Source organism: Grampus griseus (genome assembly GCF_964374135.1).
Source record: "Grampus griseus genome assembly, chromosome: 1".
Classification (NCBI taxonomy): domain Eukaryota; kingdom Metazoa; phylum Chordata; class Mammalia; order Artiodactyla; family Delphinidae; genus Grampus; species Grampus griseus.
This window is the reverse complement of record NC_139017.1, coordinates 74,492,186-74,508,137: the sequence shown is the minus strand read 5'-3', so window position 1 is coordinate 74,508,137 and position 15,952 is coordinate 74,492,186. Positions and strand designations below refer to the sequence as shown.

Genomic DNA, 15,952 nt, shown 5'->3' with positions numbered 1-15,952 from the left:
TTAAACTTAAAATTACGGAAGTAGCTCTATGTCTCAAAGCCAAAAGTTATGACAGTAATAAGTTTAAACAGAAAAATGTTAGCCAATAATACAAACTCTGTCATCAGCTGTTTGGTCTGTGGCTTATTCTTTTGTAAACAAACAAAAGCTATTGACAATAATGTTTAACCTGAATCAAACCAAGCACTTAAATTTAACTTACAGTTTTTAGGAAATACAGCAGTAGAGGAATAAGTTAAGTAGCACCTCAAGGAAATAATGAGATAAATCCAAAAAGTGGGACATTTTAAAAGGAAATAAGACAAGTGCAGAATATGGAGTATTTTATAAAACTACTAACACAGTTTAAAAATGTCAATCTCACACACACATGTATATATACATGCATGCCCACACAGAGTGAGAAGACTAAACCAGACTGAAAGAAACTAAAGCGATGTAACAAAATGCAACATGTAAACCTTTACTGGATTCTGGTTCATAAAAAAGCTATAAATGACATATTGGGGAGAACCGGAACATTTGAATATAGACTAGATACAAGACGATATTTGGAAATTATTTTTAATTTTCTTAGAAAGAATAGTGGTATTAGAGTTATGTAGGAGAACGTATTTATTCTTAGCAAATGCATGAAATGTTCAGTGGAAGTATCATGACTGTGACTTTCAGGTGGTTCAGCAAATATATATTTTGGCGTTTTCTTACAGACATCAAATATGCCAACATGAAAAATGGTTGTGTCGGGACTTCCCTGGTGGCGCTGTGGTTAAGAATCCGCCTGCCAATCCAGGGGATGTGGGCTCGAGCCCTGGTCCGGAAAGATCCCACATGCCGCGGAGCAACTAAGCCTGTGTACTACAACTACTGAGCCTGTGCTCTAGAGCCTACGAGCCCTAAGTACTGAAGCCCGTGCGCCTAGAGCCTGTGCTCCACAACAAGAGACGCCCCCGCTCCGCAGTGAAGAGTAGCCCCTGCTCACCACAACTAGAGAAAGCCCGCACGCAGCAATGAAGACCCAACGCAGCCAAAAATAAATAAATGGATAAATTTATGAAAAAAAAATCGTTGTGTCTAGGTGGTGGGTTCATTGTAGATACTCCTTGTAGTATTCTTTCACCTTTTTTACACGCATGAAATTTTCTTAAAATAAAAAGTTGGGGTGATCAGAGGAACAAGGTCTGGGAATCTAACATAAAATATGGTGGCTATAGTTGATAACACTATAATTGATATTTGCTAAAAGAGTAGAATGTTCACATACACACAAGATAAATATGTGAGGTGATGGATGTGTTAATTAACTGAATGGGGGGGAATCCTTTCACAATATTTATGTATATGAAATCACCATGATGTACAGTTTAACATCATACAATTTTATACGTCAATTACACCTCAATAAAGCTGAAATTTAAAAAAGAAAAGAAAAAAAGTAATGGGGAATAACTACCTACTCATATCGTGGTTGTGATATTTTGTTCTACTATATTCTGCCATTTTCTTTTTGCCATTTACTAAATCAAACTGGTAGCCTCATGGGTTGAATTTTCTGTTAACTTATTCTCATTTCTAGGAGCAATTTTCACATAGGTTATATATACACATTTCTAAAGATGTTGCACCATAATTAAATGTTAGAAAAAAATAAATCGAAGTTGAGTTATACAGGTTACCAAGGAGGTACTGTAAGATGAGATGAACACTGCCGTCTTCCATTAATCAACGCATCATGATTATCTGACATCTTGGTAACCTATCTGGTTTCTGTATTTTGTAGCAGTAATTACACTGGTAACGTGATTTTTGTGCACTCAGTAGGTTTTACTCAACACTGCAACTCACACGGGACTATTAGTGATTCCCACAGTCTTTAAGTCTTTGGCATTCATCTTTCCATCCATAATATGGGTGTACCAGATACATACCTTTCTAGCGAGGACTGAATTGTATCTTAAATGCTGGCAAATATGGTAGTCTACCTTATACTCAGGTCCTATAAAATCAGCTAGTCAGTAAAAGCCTACATAACTGAAAAGCAAGATACAAAGAGACTCTTTATACAATCTTATTTAAAAGCAGCAAAAAGAATCCCTCAGTTACAACTGTCAATCTACCTCTGAAGTATTTAATGGGCAGAAATGTCTACCTATCTTCACCTCAAATAAGATTAGGAAAACATGTTTTCTACCAAAACTCTCCAGACAGATTTGGCTCTTGAAGCATTGAATTCCTTTAATTTGTCTGGTTCTTTTATAGCTCTAAAGTAAACTCCAGGAATGAAGAATTCAGTATCTAACATTTTCAATTCACTGCTAGCGCATACCCACTCATACATAAATCAAGATAAAAAGAACATTTGGAACAGAAAAAATGTCTTAAACAACAAATTTAAGAATACCACTCTCTTGCTCCTGAGTTAGAAATAAACAATAATAATCCTCAAAAAAATCTGCATTCAAGTTACTTCAATTTTTGACTTTAAAAGGGATTAATTCCAGAAAACCTACAGGGCTGAATACTTAGTATGGCTATAAAACTAATTATTGTTAAACTTGTAATAAGAAGCATTTATTTACCCAGTCTTCCGTATGGCCCATTTTGTCCCTCACAGTAACTGCTGTAGAACCTCACATATAATATTCACAATGGGTTCTTAAATAGTCTTAATAATCTGCCTAATATTCTCAAACATAAAATACTTTCCACTTATCTGGCAGCAAATCTCCTATCAAGAAGAACCCAAATATATTCACTATGGGTTCTTTACTAAAACAACAACTGAAGTGAGCAGTTAAGTTTCCTTTTTTTTTTTTTTCCGCGGTACGTGGGCCTCTCACTGTTGTGGCCTCTCCCGTTGCGGAGCACAGGCTCCGGATGCACAGGCTCAGCGGCCATGGCTCACAGGCCCAGCCGCTCCGCGGCATGTGGGATCCTCCTGGACCGGGGCACGAACCCATGTCCCCTGCATCGGCAGGCGGACTCTCAACCACTGCGCCACCAGGGAAGCCCTAAGTTTCCTATTTTTAAAGGGTACAATATTCAGTTCTTCTCCCAAGAAAAGTTCTTCTTCACTGACAGTTGTATGTTGTCTAAATTCCATTTCTACTCAATTTCATTTAACTCTGCCAAATACTAGTAAAACATTAGTCCTTTCTCCTCCTCTGGAGTTACATGTAAAAATACGTTTTTGTGGATATGGCTTATTATCACAAACCAGATTGCCAAAGAATCTATCAAAGTCTTACCATACTGATATTATGACAAAGACACCACCAGCTCTAGGGTTTGTAATTTAAATCAGAAATCTCCACTTTCAACAAAAAGACATATATGGAGAATAAAGACTGAAACATTATCTGGAATACATTTTATTTTACTATGATCTAATAACAGGCATTATGCACTTTGCATTATCACAATTAATTCTCACTATATACCCTAAGTAATACATTTTACAGATAAGGGCAAAACGAAGTTTAGAGAGTTCAAGTAACTTGCCCTAGGTTACAGCTGGTTTGAATCCTGGCTGGGACATTTACTAAGCTTTTTTTGCTCTGGAATTCTTCCCCAAGTCATTGCCTCTTCCATTATTAACTCCAACATTTCTGAATTCTCCAGAAGTTTCTATAGGGAGACAGATTTGGATGATTTAAGGAGAAGGACAGGACAGACCCAGTTTTTGGTCTTGGGACCCCCTTACATCCTTAAAATTATTAAGGATCCCAAAGAGCTTTTTTTTATGCGGACTTTACCTTTTGATATTTACATTAGAAATTAAATCATAAAAAATGTAAATACTTATCAGTATATTCAAAAACAAACCCATTACATGTTAACTTAAATAACATTTTCAATTAAAAATTACTATTTTTCCCCCAAAGAGTGAAATAACGTTGTTTTACATTTTTGCAAATCTTTCATGTCTAGGTTAATAGAAGAGTTTGATTCTCATAACTGCTTCTGCATTCAGTCTGTGGTTCTATGTTGTTCTGGTTAAGTATATAACAAAGATCTGCTGTCACACAGATAGAAAAAGGGAAAAGTATTCTAAAAACCTTTTCAGATAGTTTGTATATTGATATAGTACTAAAACTAGACAAATGATAGTTTCTTAAAGGATAACTGCATCTTGGAACCTGAAACCCTATCAATGAATGTTATGTTAAAATCCATTGATGTACCTTAAATTTTGAAATGATTTCTTACTCATGGTGACTTCATGCAATGGTCATTTGGAAAATACAGATTTACTGAACTATGCCTATCTTCCAACTATTGACACATTTCATCATACAATATAAAAAAAACCACAGTCATTAAAACTGACATTATAAGAAAAGTCTTTCAAGTACCAGGAAGTTGTTACGGTTGAGGTATCAACTTTTTAAAAATTCTAATTTTCACTCTCAAATTTTTATCACTGGGAACAAATACTATCGTTTTCCTTGAAGTGACAAGCTCACACTTTTTTCAAGAAAACATCCACAAACACTCAAGTGTCAAAAACTGTAGTTTATCAGTCGTTCTTTCAAGTAACAATGCTGTTCCAGGAAACAAGTAACTCACAACTAAATCTCTCAAGTGCCTTTCCTTATAACAAAGATCTACCTCAGCAGGCGGTGTTAAGTGCTTCAAGCACACTTCCCATTTGGTCATAGACTCTTATAAATTAAAAAGACATGTACTAAAGAGCTGAAATTTAATAAAACTAATTATTTTTACTGCTTCATCAAGGACATTCTCAAGTAAGTATAGAGTTTCCTGCAGTAGTTTTATCAAGTGTTGCTTTTGGATCATAAGTGCAAATGTCAGTGAAAAAGATAAACAGTGTCTCAGTATTATTTTGAAAACAGTTATGACCTCGAAGCTCTCCTGAATGGGCCTGAGGGGATTCCCAGGGGTCAGCAGACCACATTCTGGGAACTGCTTTTCTAGATTATGCCACTGGTTCAAGGTGGGGGTGGAAACTAACAAAATTCTGTTCATCCCAAGAGTCTTCATTCTGTTAGTTCCTTTAGTTTGAGATACATCAGCATAGCTGGTACGTTATAACCGTAATATATGAAAGGGGAAGGAAATCAAGGGCATAGATTGCCACTTAATTGTTCGAAGATTATAGTCTGCGCACCTTCATGCTGGATCAAAAACTCAATATGGTGGTTACCCTAATCAGTCTCAGCTGAAGGATTGCAGATTAAAAATGTAGAGATGATACCCCTCTCCCCATCCCATCCAAAAAAGCTTGGGGATGAGGCCCCCCCAAACCGCACTTTTAGCGATCTGCAAGGTACTTTTTATGCACCCCGAAGTTAAGAACGATTGTGCTAAGTAGTTCAAAGTCCAATTCCCAGTTCCAAAAGCAAGGGGTCTCAAAATTCAATGTCGTTCGCCAAGAAGCAGTCCCCCCCGCCCCCCGGCCCCGCCGTTTCCCTTCATCTAGATGGGAAAATTCCTTTGAAAGTGAAATTGTACTTCTGTGGGGTTTTGAGCTGCGGTGGGAGGTCTCTAAAAGAGTGTAGAGGGCTGGGCCACAGTCTGCAACAGAACGACGGCTGTTCCGATAGGACACCTGTATCTCAATTTCCATCTCGAAAAAGAGATCTGGGCTAAACGACTTACTCTTTCCAGCTCTACCTTTTTCTGAGCTGAAAATATCCAAGACAATGAGAGAAACGTCCAGTATTATTAACAATTTGAGAGAATCCCGCGTCTGACAGAAGAGGAAATCAGGAAAACTCGCAGAATGGAGAGAAAGCAGGTGGATCAACATCACTCCTTTTCAGAAGGTGCTAAGAATCTAGAGAAAATAGTCCCTGGGATAAACATGGCGCCCACCGCGGCAGGATATAACCATAGGAAAATAAAGCTTTTTCCGCCACATCCCATTTTATAAATCACGGCGCCACCCCAAAATTTTAGAGCCGGGGGAGGAGACTTTGTAAACCGCGGTGCACTAAGGCTTCGGGTGTACTATACGACCGAGCGGGAATTACATAACACAAGGGAGAGACTAAGCAATCACTCATTCTCCTCCTCGCGCTCAAAAAGAGCGCCCCACTCGTTCCCCGGCGGGGGTGGCGCGGGGACGGCCGAGCACCATCCCCACCCCCGGGGGACGTCGGCCCACGGCCCCTCCCGCGCGCCTCCCCAGCGCGGCCTCGCCCTCCCCTCCCGCCGCGCCCCGCCGTCTCGCCGCCGCCCGCGCCCCCGCCTCTTCCCCAGCGGGCCGCCGCCCGCGCCCGCGCCCGCCCACTCCTCCGAGACGCCTCGCGCCGGGTGTGCGTGTGGACGTCGGGTGTGTGCGGGGCCGTGGACCGCGAGTGCGCGCGCGCGCGCCGCTGCAGGCGCCGGGGGCGGCCGGCAGGCAGACAAGGGCCTGCCCGGCCCGCCGCGCGGCTCCCAGGGCGCACGCACTCACACACGCGCTCGCGCGCCGCACCCCACGCCCGCCGCCGCGGGCCGCGCCGCCACTCGAGGGGGGCGGGGGCGCGCGCCACCGGGCCCCCGCCCCCACCCCTCGCGCTCCCGCCCCATCCCCCTCTCATTGTCTCGCTTCGGAACGCCTCGCCTAGCGAAAAGATAACGGAACCCCCGGGAGAAGGGGGGTGGGGAGAGAGAAAGCTCGCTCGCTCACTCACCTCCCGTGGTCGTCGCCGCCGGTAGTCTGACCCGAGGAAGGCGCCGTCGCCTTAAAGGGACCTTGCACCCGGCGCCGGGAGAAGGGGGTGGGAGCAAGGGAGGGGACGGGGGCTTGGGGGGGAGACGAAGAAGAGGGAACCGTTGAAAGCGCGTCTCCCGAGGGTGAAAGGAAACCTCCCTCGGGTTCGAGTGATTTGGGGTGGATTTTTTTCCCGAGGGGGGCGGGGGGGCCCCGAGGGAGGGGGGCGGGGGGGCCAAGGAATGCGGCTCCGTGTACGGGAGCTGGCGCGGGGGAGAGAGACGCCGACTCCCCCCACCGACCCTCTCGCCCCGCGGAGGGATACGGCTCGTCACTTCCGCCCTCCCCCTTTCGTGGTTTTTCAATTGGTTGGAGCGCGTGGCACGTCATGTGCTGTGCTCATCCTAACCCCTGCCCGGGCTTCTTTTCTAGTCAAGTTTGTCTGGGCCTGCAAATAAATAAATAAATAAATAAAAATTTTTTAAAAATGAAATGAAAAATAATTAGCCCAGAAGCAATATTTAAATTTTGGTGAGAAAGATGGGATTTCCAAAGAAAATACTTCCCTGGACTTTCCAAGGAAATTTTGGGAATCTCCACACTTTCCACTCAAGGCTTATACCTAATCAAAAGGGGAACCTCATGCCACAGGCCAGATGGTGAGACCCAATGGCACCAACGACTGATATTGGAACAAAGGCATCAAAATGGCACTCGTTCTTCTTCAAGAGACATTCGGTCAGGTAGCTTTAAGTGAAGAACTTTTAAAAGCCATTTTTACCCTGAACCCTTCTGGATTCTGGAAGGAAGTCACCCATGATTGCTTATTAAGGTAGTTCATGTATGGAAACTTTTTTGAGATGAATAGACTCAGCAGAGATCTTCAATTCAAAGAAACTGTGCTTTTTGCTCCAATCAAGGCTGAGGCGGACTGGCCCAAAGAAATTGCTCTGTCCATTAAAGACTATCCTCCTGTTATTTTTCCTCAAACAAAAACTAACCTCTTTTCCAAGTAACTAAGAAATTTTTTCCTTTATTACCTCCTGAAGTGATGATAAAATTTTAGTATTTTCCTTAGATATTTGAGGATATTGTTGCTCTTTAAGCAATACGCAAATATTTGCTCCAAACCAAATGCTAAATCAAGGTACTTGGTGCAAGACTGGGGAGATGCACAACCACATTTATTCCTTCTCTAGGTACACACTCCAAACCACCAGACAATGAAAATAGGCAGTGGAGGTAAGCATTCCAAATTGTGCACCCGTGGGCATGCACACACCACCACGCATTTTCATCATCCCATTTCATACATCTCAAAAACACGAGAAGGATTTCAACTAGTCATTCTTAGGAAGAACTTTATTACTTGAATTGGAAGAACCACTGAGCCTTCTGAAAATTCTTCTGAAACCGTTCCAGACCTGATCTGGAAAAGCCCATGCTGGGATTATGGAATCAATCATCAAAAGACATTCTGCATGAAGCTCTAATCCTATTTTATGCTTTCCTGCAATAATTCAATTCATTATAATGTCATTTGCCTCTGAAATATTCTTGGTGAAAAATATTTTGGCATGCTCTAAGTGCCAGCTTATGCTCTCTGCCAATGAGCTCTAGCCCAGCAGATTGTACCATCTACCACTGACCAATCACCATTAGCATAGCATACTGAAAATGCATCATGCATGTATTCATTTATTCGACAAATATTTATTGAATACTTGCTATATGCCAGGCACTGTTCTAGATGCTGGGAATGCAACGACAAAGAAAACAAAGTCCCTGAATTCATGAAACTTATACTCTAGTGAGGAGAGACATACAATATACACATAAATTGTTCCAATATCTATTACAGAATAACAAATGGTCCCAAAACTTGGTGGGTTAGCACAACAATTTTATTATTATCTCTCACGGTTCTGGGAGGTGATTAGACTAAGCTAAACAGTTCTCACTTGGAGTCTCATGCAGTGGCTGAGGCTGAAGTCATCTCAAAAGCTTCCTCAAAAGTCTAGAAGTTGATGATGACTGTTGGCTTGGACTGAAGCTGGGGCTGTTGGTCAAAACAGTGAGCTGTTGGCCTCTCCATGTGGCCTAGGCTTCCTCATATTATAGTGACTGAGTTCCAAGATTTAGTGCCCCAAGAGGACCAGGCAGAAGTTGTCTGGCTTTTTGTGACCTAGCCTCAGATGTCACATAGCATCGCTTCCACAACAGTTACAGGCCCACTTCGATTCAAGAGGGATGGGAAACATCTCTCAAAGGGAGTAGTAGAAACATCACATTGTAAGAAAAGTATGTGGAATGTGAAATCTTGTTGTGGTCATCTTGGAGAATACAATCTGCCACACAAATAAATGAATATATAATATGTGATATGGTGATAGGTGCTGTGATGGGGAAAAGGGCAGGACAGGGAATTGGGAGTGTGGTACAGGGGTAGAGGGTGGTTGGAGAAGGCTTTGTCATTAAGGTGACATTTGAGCACAGACCTGAAGAAGGTGAAGCCAAGTTCAGGTTTTACTGTTAGTGAAAGTGAAGTCCCTGGAGGATTTTGAGCCAAGGAGTGACATGACCTGAGAAACATCTTTAAAGGAACACTCTGGCCGCTTGGAGAGAATAACTGGTAGGGGCAAGGTTAGCAAGCTATTGCAATTTTCAGGTGAGAGATGATGGTGGCCTGGACCACGGTGGGAGCTGTGGAGCTGCTGAGTGAGTTCTGCAATATGTTGTTTACTTCTCTGTGACCTATTTTTCTGTAGTTGAGTTTGTGCCCTGGGAGACAGTTTTGACCCATAATGGCTAACAAAATGTGTGTGAGTGATGGTGCTATGCCTGCCACAAAAAAATAAAGGAAGGATATCCTGCTGAATGTTAAAATGGGAGTTTTGCAGGGATTGGAGGCATCTTTGAGGAAAGAATTCAGGAAACAAGGGTAAAGATCAACAGATAATCAGGGAATGGAATAAGTTCTTTGACACTGTAAAAGGTATCCTAACTGTGCCACAGCCTGGGAAGATTGATCAACAGTTGAATGACTGATAGCTGGAAGAAATCAGGGGCAGAGACGTCTATAAGTTCAGAGCATTTGAAGAAAACTCTACCACCCTGCAACACCAGAGCATCTCAAAAAAGGCTTTATAGCTAGCGTTCCCATTTCCAGAAACGTATTCTCCTAGCTGAAGAGGGAGAGCCTGTATTCATTTGGACAGTCTTGGAACATTTTGTTGTCATCTGCTAACACACAAGTTTCTAGAGTGAAATAATAGAACTGATACTTGTGGTCTCCTGTATTTGAACCATCTTGATGATGATGGGAGAACCAAAGCAGCAGAACAAATAACCTGGATTAAATCCCTAGAAATCAATTCACATGTACCTCTATAACATATTGGGCTGGGGTCTGAAAGCCAATCCAGTGTGGTATATTGAAGAAATTGGGACCCTAATACTGCTGCTAAAAAGCTACCCAAGTCTTCGGTAGCCAACTTAGAAAAACTGAATCCTCTCCATATGGGTTTCTAAGAAAGAAGGTCAAAAGTTAATGGAAGTCCCAAGTTGGGCATTTCACAGTTAGGTAGCAGGAGAGTGTTTCTTTTCAACAGTTTATAGAAACACTTATTTGCTTCCTTGGCTTATGGTTTCTGCCACGAGCTGAAAATTGGAACCACCTGTAACTTGGAGAGTGTCAAGGCAGAGACACAAATGATTTCAACATGTCTTCTGAAGTAGTGAGCCATGGGTGCTCCTCTGCTGTCACTTTGTTAATGTACAGACCCAATCTCTGACTCCTTCGTGGGGGCCAATGCCAGGTTTCCTTAAAAATGAGCATCCCGCTCTTACAGAACACACTTAGGGTCATCAAAACCAAGAGCTCAAAGGGAGCTACTCATTTTGGAAAAGCTAGAAAAACAGTGGAAACATTTTCACCACCTGAGCATCTCCCAGCTCAAAAAGATTGACAACTGATTGCACTGAGCCCGGGAGTCTAAAGAAGTCAACATGTGGAGTGGGAAGGAGACATGGAAATGCCTAGCTTGCAGGGAAATCATCGTGAAATAAAGGACAAGTGAAGATCTATGTTTGACCAGTGTCAAATAAAAAATGGGGAACTTGGAGGCTGTTGTAGATTGTATTTAAGAATATTGTTTGTTAACTCCTTATGTTTAGAGGAGCTGAGGCTCTCCTAGGGGATCAGAAAATTCTAGGGAGGTGAGAAATAGCTGGAGGAAGTTTTCAGCCTGGGTTTCTCAAAGAAGAATTCCTCATTAGCTTTCAGCAAGAAGCAATTGAAGGTCTCTGTCTTCAAAATATATTTTTCAAGAAATGCATGAGCAGCAATCTCATCTGTCATCAAGACTTCTCAGTGAGTTGCTATATGATTTCATGGAAGATAATAATTTAGTTAAACTTTGAATTAAATTAATATTATTTAAGAGATACTCAGAAGCAAACCTATACTTGTTTCATCTAGGTTGTTGCTCTGGAGTTGAGCAGGTATGATTATCAAGTAATTAAACTGATTCCATAAAACTTCATGGAAAAATGAATTGGATTATTTTATGGACACACTTGTTTATGTGGCTTGTTCATTATAAGAGATTGAAAATTTTTTTTTGTCTAGGATACATTCTTTTTCTAATTTAGCGGTGTTTGTATTTTACTGTAGTCATTAATAATTTCCAGAACACAACTGTGGACATTAAACAACGAGTCATTCTTTTGAAGGACGTGAGGATTAATATCATTGTTTTACAGATGAGGAGACTGAGGTATCCTCCAGAATTAAATTAAAAAATTTTCTGGTGTAGTTAAGTGGTCAGATCCTTTTGGGTCTCTTCTTATTGTTGAGTATGTACAGTAAGAGTTAGAGGTAGCAAGGAGGCCATCTCCTGTGATAGCCAAGGATTCATTTTTTAATGCCGTTTCTATTGCCTGAAACGTAAAGGTAATAAAATCTGAAAATGTGAGAGTGCCAAGATTCACCAATTTAAAATCATTTAATAGGAGGAAAATGATTTAACCTTCATTCATCCAGGAAATAATTCTCGCTTCTAGGTTTGTGTGTAAATGCATTGGTGTGTAAGTACTATGAGTCAAGTGCGAATATGAGTTTCCTCTTTCCTATGCACCTGCTTCCTGGCAGCCTCTGATCTCTGCTTCTCCTATTCAGAGAACTTATTCCTAGTCTAGAGAAGTGAATCTTAACCTTTTCCGCATTATGAACCCCTTGAAAATCTCTATGAAAGCTATGGATAATCTGCCCCAGAAAGATGCACATTTGTGCATATACACAAAATTTTGCAAACACTTTCAGGCTTAAAGCCCATTCATGTGCCTGTGCATGAACCCCAGGGAGAGAACCTCAGGCCTGGGCTCATTGGACAAGATGCTTCACTTCCTGTGTTCCCAAAGAAATGATAGCCTCTCAATAATCATATGAACATGTGTGCCCAAAGAACTAGAGATTCTTCTCATTCTGACAAGTGGCTTATTATTATTAATTACTATTGTTACTATTATAATTTTATTTCTTCCTTTACCTTTGCCCAAAATGTTATTCAATATCTGTGAAAGTCCAATAACCTCTAAGACCTGAAAGATTATCAGATAGTCTAGCTACCTCAGCCAGTTGAATTGATACCTTTGGAATTGAGGAAGTTATCTCTGATTCTCCAACACTGCAAATATAGTGACCCTCATGGGACGCCTGGCCCCATTTACCTGATTCATTGGCTGTGACTCATTGAATATTCATGTACTCTCTGCATTTCCCAGCCTTGAGGTAGGGCTTCAAGATTGAGTCCTGACAAATGGGAATATGAGTGTGATTGGTGACTCCCAGCCCACTTAAAGCACTTAAAGGTTGATGTGGCTCTTCTCTTCCCATTTAGAGAAACGGTAGGACCACAAGATGGAAACAGCCTAGATCCCTGAGTCACCCCAGGGAGGAGAGCTGAACTAGTGAGTTTCCCAAAATACATTGGACTTAACCAGAACAACAACAAAAAACCTTTATTGTGCTAAGTCATTGAGATTCCAGGATTAATTTGTTAATTCAGCATGGCCTAACTATACTGATAAATACATTGGTATAAAGATTGGATTTAAAAAAAAGAAAGAAATTACTCCAGAACACTTTTTTTTTTTTTTGCGGTATGTGGGCCTCTCACTGTTGTGGCCTCTCGCATTGCGGAGCACAGGCTCTGGACGTGCAAGCTCGGCTCACGGGCCCAGCCGCTCCGCAGCATGTGGGATCCTCCAGGACCGGGGCACGAACCTGTGTACCCTGCATCGGCAGGCGGACTCTCAACCACTGCGCCACCAGGGAAGCTCCCCCCAGACCACTTTTATGGCTAAGAATGGGAATCATTATGGTTAACTGGATAGAGCTTGATATTACCTACATTGCAGGGTTATAGTATAATAGATATGATAGTATATAAAATACCTAGGAGGGCACCTGGCTTATATTAGTTACTCCATAAATAGTGGCTTTTATTATTAGTTCTTTTTTAAAAATATTTACGTTTTTTATTTATTTGGCTGCACCGGGTCTCAGTTGTGGCATGCAAACTCTTAGTTGCAGCATGTGGGATCTAGTTCCCTGACCAGGGATTGAACCTGGGCCCCTTGCATTGGGAACGTGGAGTCTTAGCCACTGGACCACCAGGGACATCCCTATTATTAGTTCTTAAGATATCCTATAGCATACTATAAGTATTTTATGGGACATGATAAAACTGGACTACACTCATGGATGATAGGATCCCTATTCTGATTCTTTTCCAGATTCTCCCCTTAAGGTATCTCTCCTAAATAGTTTGGGTGTTGGGCTCAAGCATCTTTTATAAAATTACTGGAACTAATAACTTCCAAGAAATAAGCTGTATATTGTCTTTAATCCACCAACATTGAGTCAAATCCTTTTATTTCTTCCACACGTTAATTAAGAAAACAGCATAACAGGTAACATAATATCGCCAAGTGCTAATTCATGTGATCCAGACAATGAAAGAATATGACATATAAAATTATGCTGTGTGAGACAGTACTTTCTAGAAAGAAAAAGGAAAGCTCTATGAAGGCTCAAGTCTTCAGTGAAAACTTCTTGAAAGGAGTAGGGCTCAGATCTTGTCTTGAAGCACAGGTAGGATGTGGATAAGTAAGAGAAAGGAAGAAAAACATTCTAAGTGGGCAACAGAATGATCAAGGTACTGATCAAATCCATAAAGGATAAATATCAGGTTGAAACATATAACATTACTGGGGTTTTTTTTGTAGGTACAAAACAATCAAATATTGGCAATTTCATATTGTTCAACCTAATAAAAGTGGCATTTGTGGAGTGATACACTGGAAATTTTAACTGTATTTGTAATGTTTTATTTTTTGTCCTGAGTGGTAGGTACATAGGTTCCTTATATGACTTCTTACTTCTTGTGGTTCTTAAGTATTTCACAATTATTAAAATAATTTAATGAAAAGCAAAAGAGAAAGTAAAGTCTCATCAAATAATTTAAATGATTCCTTTATGTAACACTCATTCTGTTGATGAAGATAACACTCAGTTTTCTCAGCATTCTCAGACTTTCACCCTCTTCCCCAGCTTTTCTCCAAGTATATCAGGGGACAGCATAGCTTATGCAAACACATGACAAAGGAGAGAATCCAGAGATCCCCCAAGTGTTCTTTGACTCCTCTGGCCTTTGGGGCAATGTGCCTCTCCACCTGGCCACTGCTTGCCCTGCTGGTGTTTGCAGCTGAAATTTGTGGTTCAAGACCATGTGGATATAAGGGACCTGGCCTCCCTTAGAGTGCTCAGGCCTTGTGGCTCTTCCTCTACTCCCCCTCAGCTCTCTGACTCTATGGGTCCTTCTCCCATTTGTCTATGAGGCTCATCTGGCCGTGGCCCCAGTGTGGCAGAGGGGGGTGTTCCCTTTGCAGTCTTCACTGCAGTGTCACCTTGCCCCTTAAGGTCACCCCTCCAGCCAGCTCCTCAGTCAGACATTCAGCCACTATGGCTCTCACTGTGGCTTTCCCAAGAAAGCTACACCTCAAGGCCTCCTGCCTGACTACACCTTTACCTGGTGTGACAGAGGAGAATACAGCGTTCTGGGCCTCCTCACAGGGGCCCAAATAGGATCAGTCCCTGTTATTCCCTCCAAATATATGATACACCTCTGTCATCTCTACACAGAAGCCTGGAGAGGAGAAATTGGGACACACATCTGACAGTTTTCCCCTTCCCCCTATTTCTCGATTCCCCTTCTTCTTCCCAGAATCCCCCCAGGGCCCAAAACACAGGCTTGCCTGCCTTCATCTCCTTCATGTCCTTCTACCACTGAGCACAGGCAACATGACCTGGCAGTCATACCCTTTGGGAGAACTCCCTGGGTTAAGTTCCCCAAGCTGGGCTCTTCAGGGAGGTACAGGAATTTTTTTTAAAGGGAATTTAGGAAATCCTCTTTCAAGCCACTAACCTGGCTTAGAAAGTTCTTGTCTTGCTATAAAATCCTATGTTGAATGTCAGAAGCCAAATATCTCACTATTTTTTCCCCATTCCTTCTGTAACAAATCCTTATTTCCCCCCGGGGCGGATGGATGCCAAGGGCCAACTAAGGATGAAGTCATTTTCTGAGAAAGGGAAAAAGGAAAGCATGCTATTTTTCAAAAGAGTACTTTTCTGGGCTTCCCTTGTTGCGCAGTGGTTGAGAGTCTGCCTGCCGATGCAGGGGATGCGGGTTCGTGCCCCGGTCCAGGAAGATCCCACATGCCGCGGAGCGGTTGGGCCCGTAAGCCATGGCTGCTGGACCTGCGCGTCCGGAGCCTGTTCTCCGCAGTGGGAGAGGCCACAACAGTGAGAGGCCCGCGTACTGAATAAAAAAAAAAAAGAGAGAAAAAAAAAGATTACTTTTCTAATTGCACTAAAATTCTTCCCATCCGCTGTTCCTCTCCTTCATAGAGCTCCAACCCCGACATGGGTCATGCCCCATGACCCCGACAGGTCAAATGCCAAGGTTTACTGCCAGGGTTGATACTCAGAATGTTGAACAACTAGCTGAATGGCAACCCTGACCCATGATGAACATGTAGAGGAAATAACAACCAGTTAAGTAAGTTCGCAGTGTTTGCTCTTCTTCTCTCCCAAAGCATATCTGTGCACAGCTTTGTAAACAATTTACCCAGGGGCTCCCCTTCCTCCATCCACGTTTGCAATGACCCCCCCCCCCTTGCCTGGTAAACAAGATCTGTGGAGTGTGTCTGGTGCACTTCAGATGCCAG

The 15,952-nt window shown here is 42.2% G+C and overlaps 1 protein-coding gene across 1 annotated transcript in view; it reads right to left on the bottom strand.

The window, feature by feature from the left end:
- POGZ (pogo transposable element derived with ZNF domain) overlaps positions 1-6,719 on the bottom strand; it is a 47,948-nt gene extending 41,229 nt beyond the window's left edge. The window contains exon 1 of the mRNA XM_082652037.1: positions 6,642-6,719. The gene's annotated coding sequence lies outside the window, so the exon portion shown is untranslated. The remainder of the gene's footprint in view (positions 1-6,641) is intronic.
- Positions 6,720-15,952: the final 9,233 nt, after the last annotated feature.